Source organism: Amblyomma americanum, chromosome 6 (genome assembly GCF_052857255.1).
Source record: "Amblyomma americanum isolate KBUSLIRL-KWMA chromosome 6, ASM5285725v1, whole genome shotgun sequence".
Lineage (NCBI taxonomy): Eukaryota > Metazoa > Arthropoda > Arachnida > Ixodida > Ixodidae > Amblyomma > Amblyomma americanum.
This window is the reverse complement of record NC_135502.1, coordinates 139,807,070-139,819,675: the sequence shown is the minus strand read 5'-3', so window position 1 is coordinate 139,819,675 and position 12,606 is coordinate 139,807,070.

Below are 12,606 nucleotides of genomic sequence, written 5' to 3'. Positions count from 1 at the left end.
TTTTTTTTACCATATTTTATATTGATACATCACTCGATAGCCTTTAATGCTTGCCCATTTATTTGCAATTTATGTGTGTCTGGCTGTCATCTTGCTGTTTTACCAACTCGCGAAGAATCAGGACCTCATGTGGCTGTTCCCGCGTTTTGTTTTGTAGTCCTGCTTTTCAAAGGAAATAAAAAATTGATGGATTGATTTATTGGTTGATGGAACAGAAGGTGTACGCACGGCATTGTTGGTGGGGACGATTAAAGTTGATGGGCTGTTGCGGAGGATTCTATCGGGCAGCCCACAATAAGAAAGCGTCCGTTTGGACCCCTTTGTTTTTGGATCTTAAAATTTTGTCAGGACTTCGAGCACCTGGATCCCCGTTACCGTTGAAATGGTTTGTTTTAAAACAATTGTGGTAAGATTCAAGCAGGATCGGTAGATACCCGACTGCACAATGGCCGACTGCGAAGGGCAAGGCCTTTCAAGACTGCGTTCGAGCAGCAAAATAAAGCCGACGTGCGGGCCCATGGCGTTTCGAGGGGTATGCGCGCAATTGGTTACTGCTTTCGACTGCACTACCCAAGACGGTTGTAGCGAAAGCTGTAATCGCGACTAGGGCAGTTTGCGTAGTCCCGGTTGTGTGCTCGCATTCCTTGTTCGGTGCGTTCGCTGGCGGTCTTGTGTGTTTTTGCGTTTGTGTCATAGCTGCAAGCAGAAATACGTAACGGATTCCTGGAACGCACGCGGTGCTCGCGAGTAAACAACCTCGGGGGCACCGATGTGCTATTGGCCCTTCAATATTACTCTCATTGGCTGTGACAAGCGGATTTCTTATTGGTTACTTAGAGGACCCGAAAATTCTGGACCAACTTATTAGTAGCAGTGGTTTATTCAAAATAATAACAAGGAAGGGAAAGATTTCTGCTGCCCCCGGCATCTGCTATGACTACGGGAAGCGCCCGAACTGCAGCAGCGGAAATAGAGGGATAGCAGGCAGACTGCAGAAATGAAATGAAAGAGGTAAGGAGACAGCCCGAAAGCATGGGAGGGAGGGAGGTGCTATATACAAGTATTTTATTTAAAAATTCACAAACTTATTTAAGCGCAGCTCTTTGGGGCAAGCCGGGATCAGGACCAGGACACATAGATTCTGGAGCGGCGACGCGGAGGGTCTCACGGAACTCTAAGAGATATTTTGATTAAAGCGAGAGGTAAAGCGGCGTGCCAGTTTAGTAGCAGGCAGAGCGGCTATGGTATCACTGTGGTGAAGTGTGATTCTTTCAGCTGCGTTATTATTGCGCACTCCTTGCCCTCAAGCAACTGTATAGCCTGTTTTGCAACGTGTCGCCGGATCACAGAACTATTGGACTAAAGATTGCACCACCTACCATCGATTAGAACATTTTGTTTTGCAACGTGTCCACTATCACTTGGGGATGCGTGACAGCCGTGGTGTAGGGATCACGGGCGGGGATTACCACCAACACGGCGTCTGGCATGGAACGGATGCATTTGCTGGCGTACATAGATGGCCAATGTTTCCGCTATTACCATTCTCCATCTTTCTGTGGGAAATTATTTTTTTGCGTATTTTTAAGCGGTTTTCTTCAGTTTATGGTTGCCTCTATTTGGTTCCGTGTATCGCCTTCCTTCCTTTTATGTCCCTCTCCCTTCTTCGTTCCGGTTTAAGGCTTTTTTTTCCCAAGATGGCGTGTTAGATAGTTTGGCGTGGCGGTAAGCGTCACTTTTAGGGGGCGCAATGTTATGTTCTAATTTACACCAAGTCACCACAGAAACAAGCCGATTTGTCAAACTTATGTTCTCGCTCGGCCTTTAAGGAAAGACTTCTTTTGAGGCCTATGTATTTTATTGACAATTTCCCCTAGTCCATCGGCATGGCTATCTCTTCTAAGTGCTATACTGATTTGAGAGGAAAAATTCCAACTTTTGCGTCCGTCGGAAAGATAGGGTGATTGCTTGTTTGAGGGCCAATTAAGTAACCGCCAGTAAAAAAAATATATAACAACGTATACGTCATGCAGCGTAACGTCGGAAACTCAGCGTTAGCTGTATCGCCTGTCCCCGATACTGATGTCTCACCTTTGATTCGCTCGAAAGCGTGGCGCTAGAGAGCCGTTCTGCTGAAACCACGGAGAGGAGTGCGCTTCTGCGCAATCGTGGTAAGTAGTTATGACGAAAACGGCAGTCTCAGTTTGACAGTCGCTCGACACCTGTAGAGTAATAGGATGGAATGGGTTAATGAGGGCCTTAATGAAGCATGGATTAAAAAAAACTGGCCACGCTTGCGCTCGCCTTCGAATTATTTCGCTATCTTGGCATAGAGCGTTAAAGTAGTTACTGATTTTCTATATGTCACATCAGTATCGGTGAAATACAAGATCGTTTACGGTGTGATGAACAGAGTGGCATTGTCAACCTGTACACACTCAGCTAGATTGAAATTTTCAAAATTGTGTGTAAAAAGTTAGAAACAGAAGTAATGGTGAACTAAACGAGCAAAATTCCCGTATTGACAGCTGGCGTGGTGGTATACAAACCAGGCAGAGATACGCCCGTTGGAAGAGACTGAGGGCGCTTCATAGGCATAGAGTGCTTTTACGGTTGAACTAACGTAACAGTATGCTCTCGTTATTGACCCAATACTTTCAATGCAAATAACTTCTTTAGCTCCGTACACGTAAATAAGGTGGCACACGCTGTAAATAGTATCAACCATTCTTGTAGTGCATACCTTCCTCAAAGAAGAAAGAATTGTGAGCAAAGCTCTGTAGAATTCCAGTTAACACGCTTTCTTCTTGTCGAAGATGCCACCCGAATCATTTCAAATGGCTTTCCGGTAAATCCAGTCAAGGACACAGGACGCCCCGTTGGAATAATCTTACCATAAGTCAGCGATATGCCTATATTATGGACGTATCATTGCGTCTCTGTGCAAATTTTTCACATATGAAGTGCTATTGGCTATGGTGTGCCGCTCAATACTTAATTTAAAAGGATCCTTTTACGGTCTTTCCGGCCTAATTGACCTCCCAGTATTGTTTATTGAAATTAGATCTGTCACCATGGTTGCCTGCTTCCAAAGCAAGTTCTTTTGACCGGGGCCTGCCGCTCTAGTGACCGAAACAATGGTCGAACATGAAACTACTTGATCTTCACACCAGGCCTTACCCGCATGTCTCACATTTCATTTTGCTACACAGGAGCTGCGCTCGCACTGAGCAGCGCAGGCAATTTGCGGGTCAGTCTTGGCGGCGGAACAACATGGATACCTCCTCCCTTATTGAAGCATGGCTAGGGCGGAGACAGGTCCGTCTGGTTTTAGTACAATGCATCTACCGGTATCGAATGATCCGATGGCCGTAGTTTTTTTTTTTTATTCGAGAAGTGTGCCATGAGGCATAAGTTGAAAAAGGAAAGGGGGGAAGGAATGCACGGGACTGAAAGTTAAAAGAAGGAGTAAAGAACTGTTGCGCTGAGGTAGTCGCAGAGGTTGTGAATGAAACGGTTGTCCATTGTCCACTTCACTAAGTCACTTTCGCGGTTCCACCGCAGGCCCACCTCCCTGAGGAGCCGTTTTCTGATAGCAGCCGTCGCTGGGCACGTCGACAACAAGTGCCGCACATCACATATGTCCGGTGCAGCGCCACAGTGAGGGCACCTGTCAGGTAGTGGCAGATCTTTGGCACGCCACCGATGACGGACAGATGGTGTCAGAGCCGCCCCTGCCCGAATCCGGCGCACGGATACCTACTCCTGCCGAGTAAGACTACGGGGAAGAGGGTGCGAGCACGGAGGAGTTAGAGCGCGTGTTCGCTGGCGCAGAACTTCGGAATCGGAAACGTGGGACAGGAACGGATCTGGGGGAAGAGGGGAAGGTGGCGGATCGTCTAATGTATGAAGATGAGTCATAGCATCCACTTGAATGTTATGTGGATCCTGGGAATCCGTAGTTGAAGCTAACGGTGAGAGGGGGTTAAGCGGAAGAAGAACACGGATGTCGTGTACTGTTCTATGCCACATCTGCTTTGGAAGAAACAATTTCTCGTACACACTGCATCTGCCTAATGACCCTCACGCGACGATGCCCGCGTGGGAGTGCAACGCGAGCCGCGCGCACGCTGACCCGATGTCTGTCGCCGGCTTTTGTGTGCCTCGCAAGACCGGCGTCGTCAGGTTGCGCCGCTAATGGAAACGAATGTGGGGAGTGCGCCACTGCAGCGCCTTTCTTTAGGACAGCGTTCTTGATCTCTTTCCCTTTTCTTTCTTCCCCTTTGTGTCTTACGCGCGCTCTCTGCCCTTGGTCTAGTATTACACGGAGGCGCACGGAGACCCCTGGTTCCTGGTTGGCCCCACACTGTACAGTAGCTGCCGTGGCCAGCCGTTCGATTCTGCGCTTACTCGCGGTCGCCATGGCTGATGTCGCAACTATGTACACGGTATATAGGTTGTTCTAGTGGTGTAGTGGTTCCTGTGTTTTGCTACTGCGCAATCATTTAGGGACATTTTTTCCTGGAAGCTACAATTATATTTTGTACGATGAAGCACAGAAACGCCGGGAATTTTCCTGCCACCTTTGCTTGCACCAAAACATGTCAATGTCTACTTCAACGCAGACGCACGCGCAATGGTGGACCGGATTTTGAACTGCGCTCACTGTCACCTTATTCTGCGATAGTATACTAGTCGTTAAGGTGTGTTCTGAAGCCACTAGAGGACCGGATTTAAAAAAAAAACTGTAGCGGATTTAATAGAGATAAATTCGTAACTATATTTTATAATGGCATCCGGGAAGCTTTCCGTTTAGTAAGGCATTCATATGAAAGGTTAAGCTAGAAACAATATAAGAGGAAACACAGAAGCGCGTGGCCTGCGCGCTTCGCAAAGCGCTGCTGCCCACAGATAATAGAGTTCTTTAGCCCAAAACGTACGGCAAACACGATAACTGCGGCAACTCCTGTCATTGCCTACCGCAAGGCAAATATGGCTGGTCACGCCTGGCACCGGTAGAAACGGCAATCCGTTACCTCATTTGCCATACGGCTACCCGGCTACGCTAAAACTGTACAATTGGTGGCACAAGGACCATGCGCGGAAGGAGCAGCCGGCCATGCTTACTTTGAATGCACCTTTACTCCCGATTTTCTTCGTCAGTCGGTGGAAGCGGTTTGCGAAGCATGGAGGCCCACGCGCTCCCATGTTCCCTCTTATATTGCTTCTCGCTGTACTGCTTCTGCGGCGTCGTTTAAGTCGATATCTATGTGATATTTTTAACTACTAAACCTAGGCTTGCCCACGCCAGCCATGGCTCTGTGCATGAGGCTGTGAGGGCCACACACACATCATCCTGCGTGCTTCGGGTGCAAGAGTGTGTATCTAACTCCAACATCTGTTCGCATGGCTGACAAGTGCTTCCCCAGGAGCGCAGCGAAAAGGTGCGTTATCACGGTGGCGGCTAAATAACGGCCGACAGAAGGCGCAACCGAGAAGTTCAGCGCGGGAGCGCTGCCCGAGCACGTCGTTCTTGCGGCGCGTCGTCCTGGCAGCAAACGTGTTCCTAGACCGAGCTCGGCGCCGTATTCATTAAAGTGCCGATTTTAAAATGTCCAGTTCACATCCGTCTGGTCCTCTGCCAGTGGCCGCTCCGATATATCCGCGGCTTTCACACGTCTGTGGAAAGCGACCCATCCATTGAGTAGAAGGCAACCGGACGTCACTGTCTGAATTGTTGTATTGTTTACGAAAATTCCTTTTTTTCATTGTTTAGGAAATCCATCTTTTGGTAAGTGGAAATGCGACGGCAAAACAAGATGGCAAACATCTGGGCCAATCGCGTGGACTGGCAACATAAAATAATTTATTGCTCGCCTCGGAAAGCCGTCAAACTAGAATGCATGCGACACATGCCGGCCAAGCAACTGCAAAGACAGAATTGAGAAGCGTTTTAATAGGCTTATTACTTTCGTTTTCATTTGTTTATAATAGCAACAGCTTTGAAGCCCACTTTGGGTCCCGCGTTGTAGGATGCCGTTGGTCGGTCGTTTTCGGCAAAACAGCTGGATGAGTTGCCATGGAAAGGGTATCTATCCTTTCCTTGGCAACTCACCCAAAAAGCACGCGAGGAAGGTATCGCGTCTGCGGAGAAATGCGTAACAGGGCGGTGGTACCCACAGGAACAATCCAGAGGGTGGTTACTGTAAACGGAAGAAGGTATTTTTTTTTGAAGCGATGTTTATTGCTTCAGGGCATAAAAACTATGAAGTGAGAGATGAGTAAGATACTTAAATAAATGAAAAAAGGTGGGCTGATTTGATGAAATCAAGAAGTGAACGGTGATATGGAGCCTTTGTCCAGGCAATATAGCAATCCGGATTGTTTGGTGAGAGTCCCACTGCAGGTATCGGGAGAGCAGAGGAATCTCCATTCGGAGAATGGTTACCGTAGAACGAGAGTATGCCGAGAGCATAAGAAGACGCAACCGGGTTGTCGGTTGCCAAGGAAGCCATTCGGAGTGTATTTACCCGGGAAAGGCGAGGAGGTTTACCATGGCAGGTGGCTTTATGATGAAAGCGTTGAAAGGCGTAACCAGAGGATGGTTAGAACAGTAACCGCCCGGTAGGCGGTTTCTGCCCGTGGTTGGCAAGGAAACCAACCGGAGGGTAATTATCCTAGTAAGAGAAGGTTGCCGTAGATGAAGGGTGCGGCGAGAGAAGGAGGTTACGTGAACGGTAGGAAGGTGTACCACGGTAGCCGTCCGGAACATGATTACTCTGGACGGAGGGAGGGCATGGAGAGGGCGGAGGAATGTAGCACGGTCCATCTGCGACAGCTGCGCCGAAAGGCGCCGCCTGAGGGAAGAATCATCAGCAGCGCTACGCTTCTACAGTGGCGGACTGGAGAGGGGACTAAGACAAAAAACGACTATGTGTGGAAAACTAAAAAGAGATCTCTTGAATTATGCGGATGTCAGGTCGCTCTCATTTTCTCTACCGCAACATAAAATTAGGTACTAATATTTTAACAGGTGTCGCTAAATCTCACTTTGACCAGTGGTAACCGTCGTGTCCACTTTTTTCTTTTCGCAAATAAAACGATGAGAAATATTCGTCTTTTTTTAATTTAGAGGTCCAGATTAATACTGAAATATATAAAATTTCTATGCGTTTGGCCAACCTGCTGATGCACATGAAGAGCCATGCAGAGAACGGGTCTGCATAAAAGTTTTAGAAGGTCAGATACATTATTCAAGTTCCCTGTCAATGAGCGCAAGAGTAATGTCAACATAGTGACATTTAAAAACTGTAGAATAATAGATATTTCAAATCAAACGATATAATACTTGATGAACAGGCATAGTGTCCCTCACCTGATTACAGAGCAGCCAGATTTACCTAAGCGGTCTGCTGCAAGAAAGTATCAAAAAGTATCAAAAAGGTTTTATTCAGTGACAACATTTTACCACTTATATTTCGACCTAGAGCCAAGGAAGTTAATCAGTACCCAATACAAAGAAAATCATGTAGGTAAGCCGTTACATGTGCTCTGAGGGTGAATTAGTGCTGCAATTTTGCTTAGGCTCCATGATACTGACGCCTGCACGTAACATTACAAATCTCAGCTTTCTTTATAAGCTACGGGTTCTCAATTCTTTCTCAAGTAAATTCTATTTATTTTTTCTGTAAATATTGTGATAAGTGGCAATGGTAAAGGTGTCATTACTAGCTTCCCTGTGGTTGCGAACAGGTATAACAAACGTAGACAGAGGTATACGGACAGTTCATGGTGATGATATTACCAACGAGAGGTATTTTGTACTCGTGCAAGTTGTAAATAACATGACTTTAGTGGCGTCAAAAACTTCTTTGCTAGAACTATGTATTGAAGATACTTCTATGCATATCAGAGAGATTTTGGGGTCCCAGCATTGCTATAAATGTGTTTTAAATAAATAAATAAATTCTTTATTTCACTCATGAAGTGAGGGAGTGCGGGAAAAAAAGCTGAAAATTCAGCTTGACCAGTTCCCAGCTCCCCAGATTACAAAAAATTCAAGAAACAAGAGAGAGGACAAGAAAAAAAATAAAATAAAATAAAATAATGGCAGAGCGGCATAATAACAACACAAATCAAAATACAGAAATGCTTTGTTTACAAAGTCAGATCGGCTTGTACAAGGAAAATAAACAAAACAATTCTAATTTGAACTGTATGATACACCGGTGATAAGCGAAAGTACATGCCGGAAAAAGCCCGAAAAAACAAGAACGTTACATAAGTAAAGGAAAGAGACGAAGAAAACAATGCGCATAAAGAGAAAAGCGTTGCTCAAGGAAAGGTACAGCGTACATATGCAAAATGCTAGAAATACCCCATCATATGCAGGAATTGTTTTCTATGAACAGTAATTTCAGTTCTCTTTTTGAAGTTGACTCGGGAGTGATACCATTTCTGTAACAGATATTTAACAAGTGTGGTAGCAATCTGTTTATCATTTGTCGTCCATAATCTGTCCTGCACGTTTTTACTAACCAAGGCTGTGTGCTTCTATATTCATAAGCTAGTGTCCTTTTACAAAGAGATGCCAACCGTAATAGACAATGAGTGTTGTTTTTTATTTCAATCCTATAACGCGAACACAAGCCGAGCGAGTATAGGCTATCTATTTTCATTATGCAATATTTCGAGAACAAAAGGTGGGAAGGGTGACTTCTGGGGACGTTTTCAATGTTTCTTAACATTTTTTTTCTGCAATGTCAGCATTTTTTGCAAATTTCCTTTGGTTGTATTCCCCCAGACTAGTTGGCAATAGTTTATGTGTGAGTGGAATAGTGCATTGTACAATAAAAGTTTAACCTTTGGAGGTAGAGTATATCTGTTTGCGTACGTTACTCCCACGATGCAAGATAGTTTTGAGATAACGTGGCTCACGTGATTGTCCCACGTCATATTTTTGGTGAAATATATTCCAAGTATTTTGAATGTGTTTACTATCTCTATCTTTGAGTTGTTCAACTTAATGTCTCTGTCTATGCTAATAATTTTGTTTTTCGCACGGTATAGGACAGCCTTCGTTTTACTAACGTTTATTTTTAATTTGTTCAGTTGGGCCCATATGTCTCATTTCTCAAGAGTTTTGTTCGCTCTAGTGATGACCTCGTCTGCGCTAGCTGCAGTGAACAACAGTGTCACATCATCCGCGTAAATGACAAATTTTATCGTGGGATCGATGCTTATGATGTCATTTAGGTACAAATTAAAAAGAAACGGGCCAAGAATACTCCCCTGAGGCACACCTGCAGAAATGGGCAATACATGGGACGAGTAGCCATTTAAATATACGTACTGGTTTCGATCATTTAAGTAGGATGTCAAAAGCGATAGCACAGTTCCACGGAAGCCGTACATTTCAAGTTTTTTCAGTAGGATAGAGTGATTTAAGTAATCAAAAGCTTTTGTGAAGTCGACGTATACCCCAAGAGCTACTTCTTTGTTTTCGAGAGATTCTAGAACAAATTCCTTTTGCTCCAGCAGTGCCATTTCTGTTAATCTGTGTTTTCTGAAGCCGTATTGCGCGTCGTGAAGAATATTGCATTGTTCACTAAAATTTGCTATTCTAGAGAGAATCATTTTTTCAAATCCCTTAGAATTTGTCCAAAAAGGCCGCGCAATAAATGAGGTGGCTGTGACGTAGAGAAAGGCGCTGTGATCGAATAAAAGTGCATGAAAAGTGCTGTTCTGCTTTTGTGAAAGTAAAACAAAAGTATACAACCGTTTCACACACACTATGAACCTGTTTCTGCCCAGTTAAGTGACGGTCAAGTATAACGGTTTTATTATTTGTTGGGGAGCACACATTCCATAAAACTACTTTCAGTAGATATAGAAGTGGCATTTGAATCAATCACCCGCAGTTCTGCAGAAAAATAACAGGTTTGGCTTTTTCAGCGCCAAGAGCTAGGCGGTGCTTAAGAAACGTTCTCAAAATGCGTAACGGTGGAGCTATACAGCTACGAACGGAAAATCATAAAGCCTGCACGAAATATTCACAGTTGACCGAAAATTCACCCTAGCCGTTATGATGGGTTGAGTTCTAGCGCGATTGCTCCGGTGATGCTGTGGTCCAGGGTTCAAACGCTGAACCAGGACCCGGAACCAGGAATTTTTACTGAACTGCGAAGTTTCTGTGAAAGTGGTGTAGCTTTCCTCTGTAGCCGTATGGCTGTGCTTATCAGGGTGCTAATTATTTATTGCTCGTTTATTGCAAATCTACTCCACCTTCTCGGCTTCTCCTAAACAGTTGACCAAAAAGGAGGTTTGTAGCGTCTGCGTACATCAATATTTGGGGACTCTACAATGGTTTCGGGAGGATTTTAAAAGAGGCAAAGTAAAAGAGGAATGAAAATTGACCTTGCAGAACATCACATAACTACTGTAACGGGAGGTAACTTATCGAGAATTGAAGACCGCTGGTACATTTACCATGTGTTTCCAGTTTCTTTAAGAATGTAGCTCTAAAGGCTGTCAAAGGCAATTTTAACGTGAATAAATACGGTCATGGCAAGGGGATGAAAATAAACAGATAAAAGCCGCAGTGAGATATTGAATCCAGCAGTGGACAAGGCCCTCTTAGAAATAAAGCAAATTCTGAAGACAAATGATGTAGGTAGCATACAAAAGCATTTTCACTTCAACAGCAACTAACCCCCGAATGCAGAAATGTAACTTGGCTCGAACTTAACTTCCATCGGTCTCAAGTGAGCTCCATCGTGTTTCATAAACCAAACTCGGCTTGAAACTCCACTTGCAACCGGCTTGGCTCGATCCTAGTTCGGTCCAACTTCAAGTCGGCTGAGGAGCTTGCTTGAAGCTGACTTCATTGTATTTTCCAACATGGCCACCTACCGATCGGACGTCGCGCGGAGGGTAGCTGCGTTCGAGTTCGCTTGCCACGCCATGGACGTAGTATTTTCTGGGGCCCATTCGTTGCCGAAGATTCCACGGCCAGCGTTACGAGATCGGGGGAACCCCATGGAGCCCTACGACGACGAGCAGTTCCTCGCCCGCTATCGGTTCTCCAAGAACGCCGTGCGGTAGCTGCTCACCGTGTTGCCCCTGCGTGAAAGTCCCGACAACAGGGGACAGCCTGTTCCTCCGATGCTGCAGCTACTCCTGGCTTTGAGGTTTTATGGGACCGGTACTTTCCAAACCGTCACCGGGGATCTGGAGCGGATTTCGCAGCCCACGGTGTGCCGCGCAGTTGGCAAGGTCACCTTGCTGATTGCCAAGCACCTGCGCCCGATGCTGGTGCAGTTTCCAGCCGTCTCGCAGTTTGAAAAGCTGATGCGGGACTTTTATGAGATCGGTGAATTCCCTGGTGTGACCGGCTGCATAGATTGCACGCATGTCCGCATCAACAGCCCGGGTGGTGCAGATGCGGAAGTCTACCGAAACCGCAAAGGCTATTTCTCCATCAATGTGCAGGTGAGCAATGAAAATTGAAATTCTCTGAACAGTTACCACTGTTCAGCTCATTCGTATTCGTTCGCGTCGTGTACGTGCTGTCATTTTATTTCCCCGCGGTGCTACGAACGTACAGTCACAAGATTACTTGCCCGAAAGACGAGGGTTCGATCCCGGCCGCGGCGTTCACATTTCGATGGAGGCGAAATGCTGGAGGCCTGTGTACTGTGCGACGTCGTTGCACGCTGAAGAACGCCAGGTGGTAGAAATTTCCGGAGCCTTTCACTACGGCGTCCCACATAGCGAAATGTGTCTCTTCGGAATATGCGATCGAGGCCCAGCATTTTGTTTTAGTACTGCTTTATAATGTAGCTTTGTACTCAATGAAGAGTGTAGCTTTGTTCTCCATGCTCCATGAAGAGCAGCACTACATTCTAGGCGCTATATTACCACGCAATCACTGTGCAAATTCACCGCAATGAAGGTTAGTTAATGTTTCCAATGACAGTGCATGACAAAGTTGACAAAGCTTGACCACACTTTCGAGCTGTGGCATTAAATCAACGCTGTATTCCTTTATACGTGCAGGTACCAAAAAGCCCACATAAAGAAACGGAATGTGGTCGAAAGGACATTCGGTGTCTGGAAGCGCCGCTTCCCTTGTCTTGATATGGGGCTCCAGCACAAGCCGAAACCAGCTGCAGTGATCATCACAGCGTGTGCAGCCCTGCAGAACTTTGCATGTTTGATGAAGGAGCCACAGCCTCCTATTGAAAGCGCTCCCATCCAGGACGCTCCACCAGCTCGCACCAGCACGACAGCAGCGAGGCGGCCAGAGCACCTGCCACCTGTTGATGCTGTCAGCGACAGCTTGTCGGGAATGCAGGCACGACGGGTGCTCATCCAGAAGAGCTTCACATAGGTAAGAAATGCACAGTCCTCAACACTGTCCCATGCATTTTGAATAAAGCATGTTTATAATGCGCACTTGCTCATGCTACCCGTATCCCAACTTTTGGGCAGGAACTAAAGAAATGTTAGAGCAATGGGAACGACTAGCAGCAGTTCAAGCGGCGGGACGAAGAGGTCGACGAAGTGCAGCTGGGGATCCTGAGTGACTCCTGAGAGTGTGCTCAT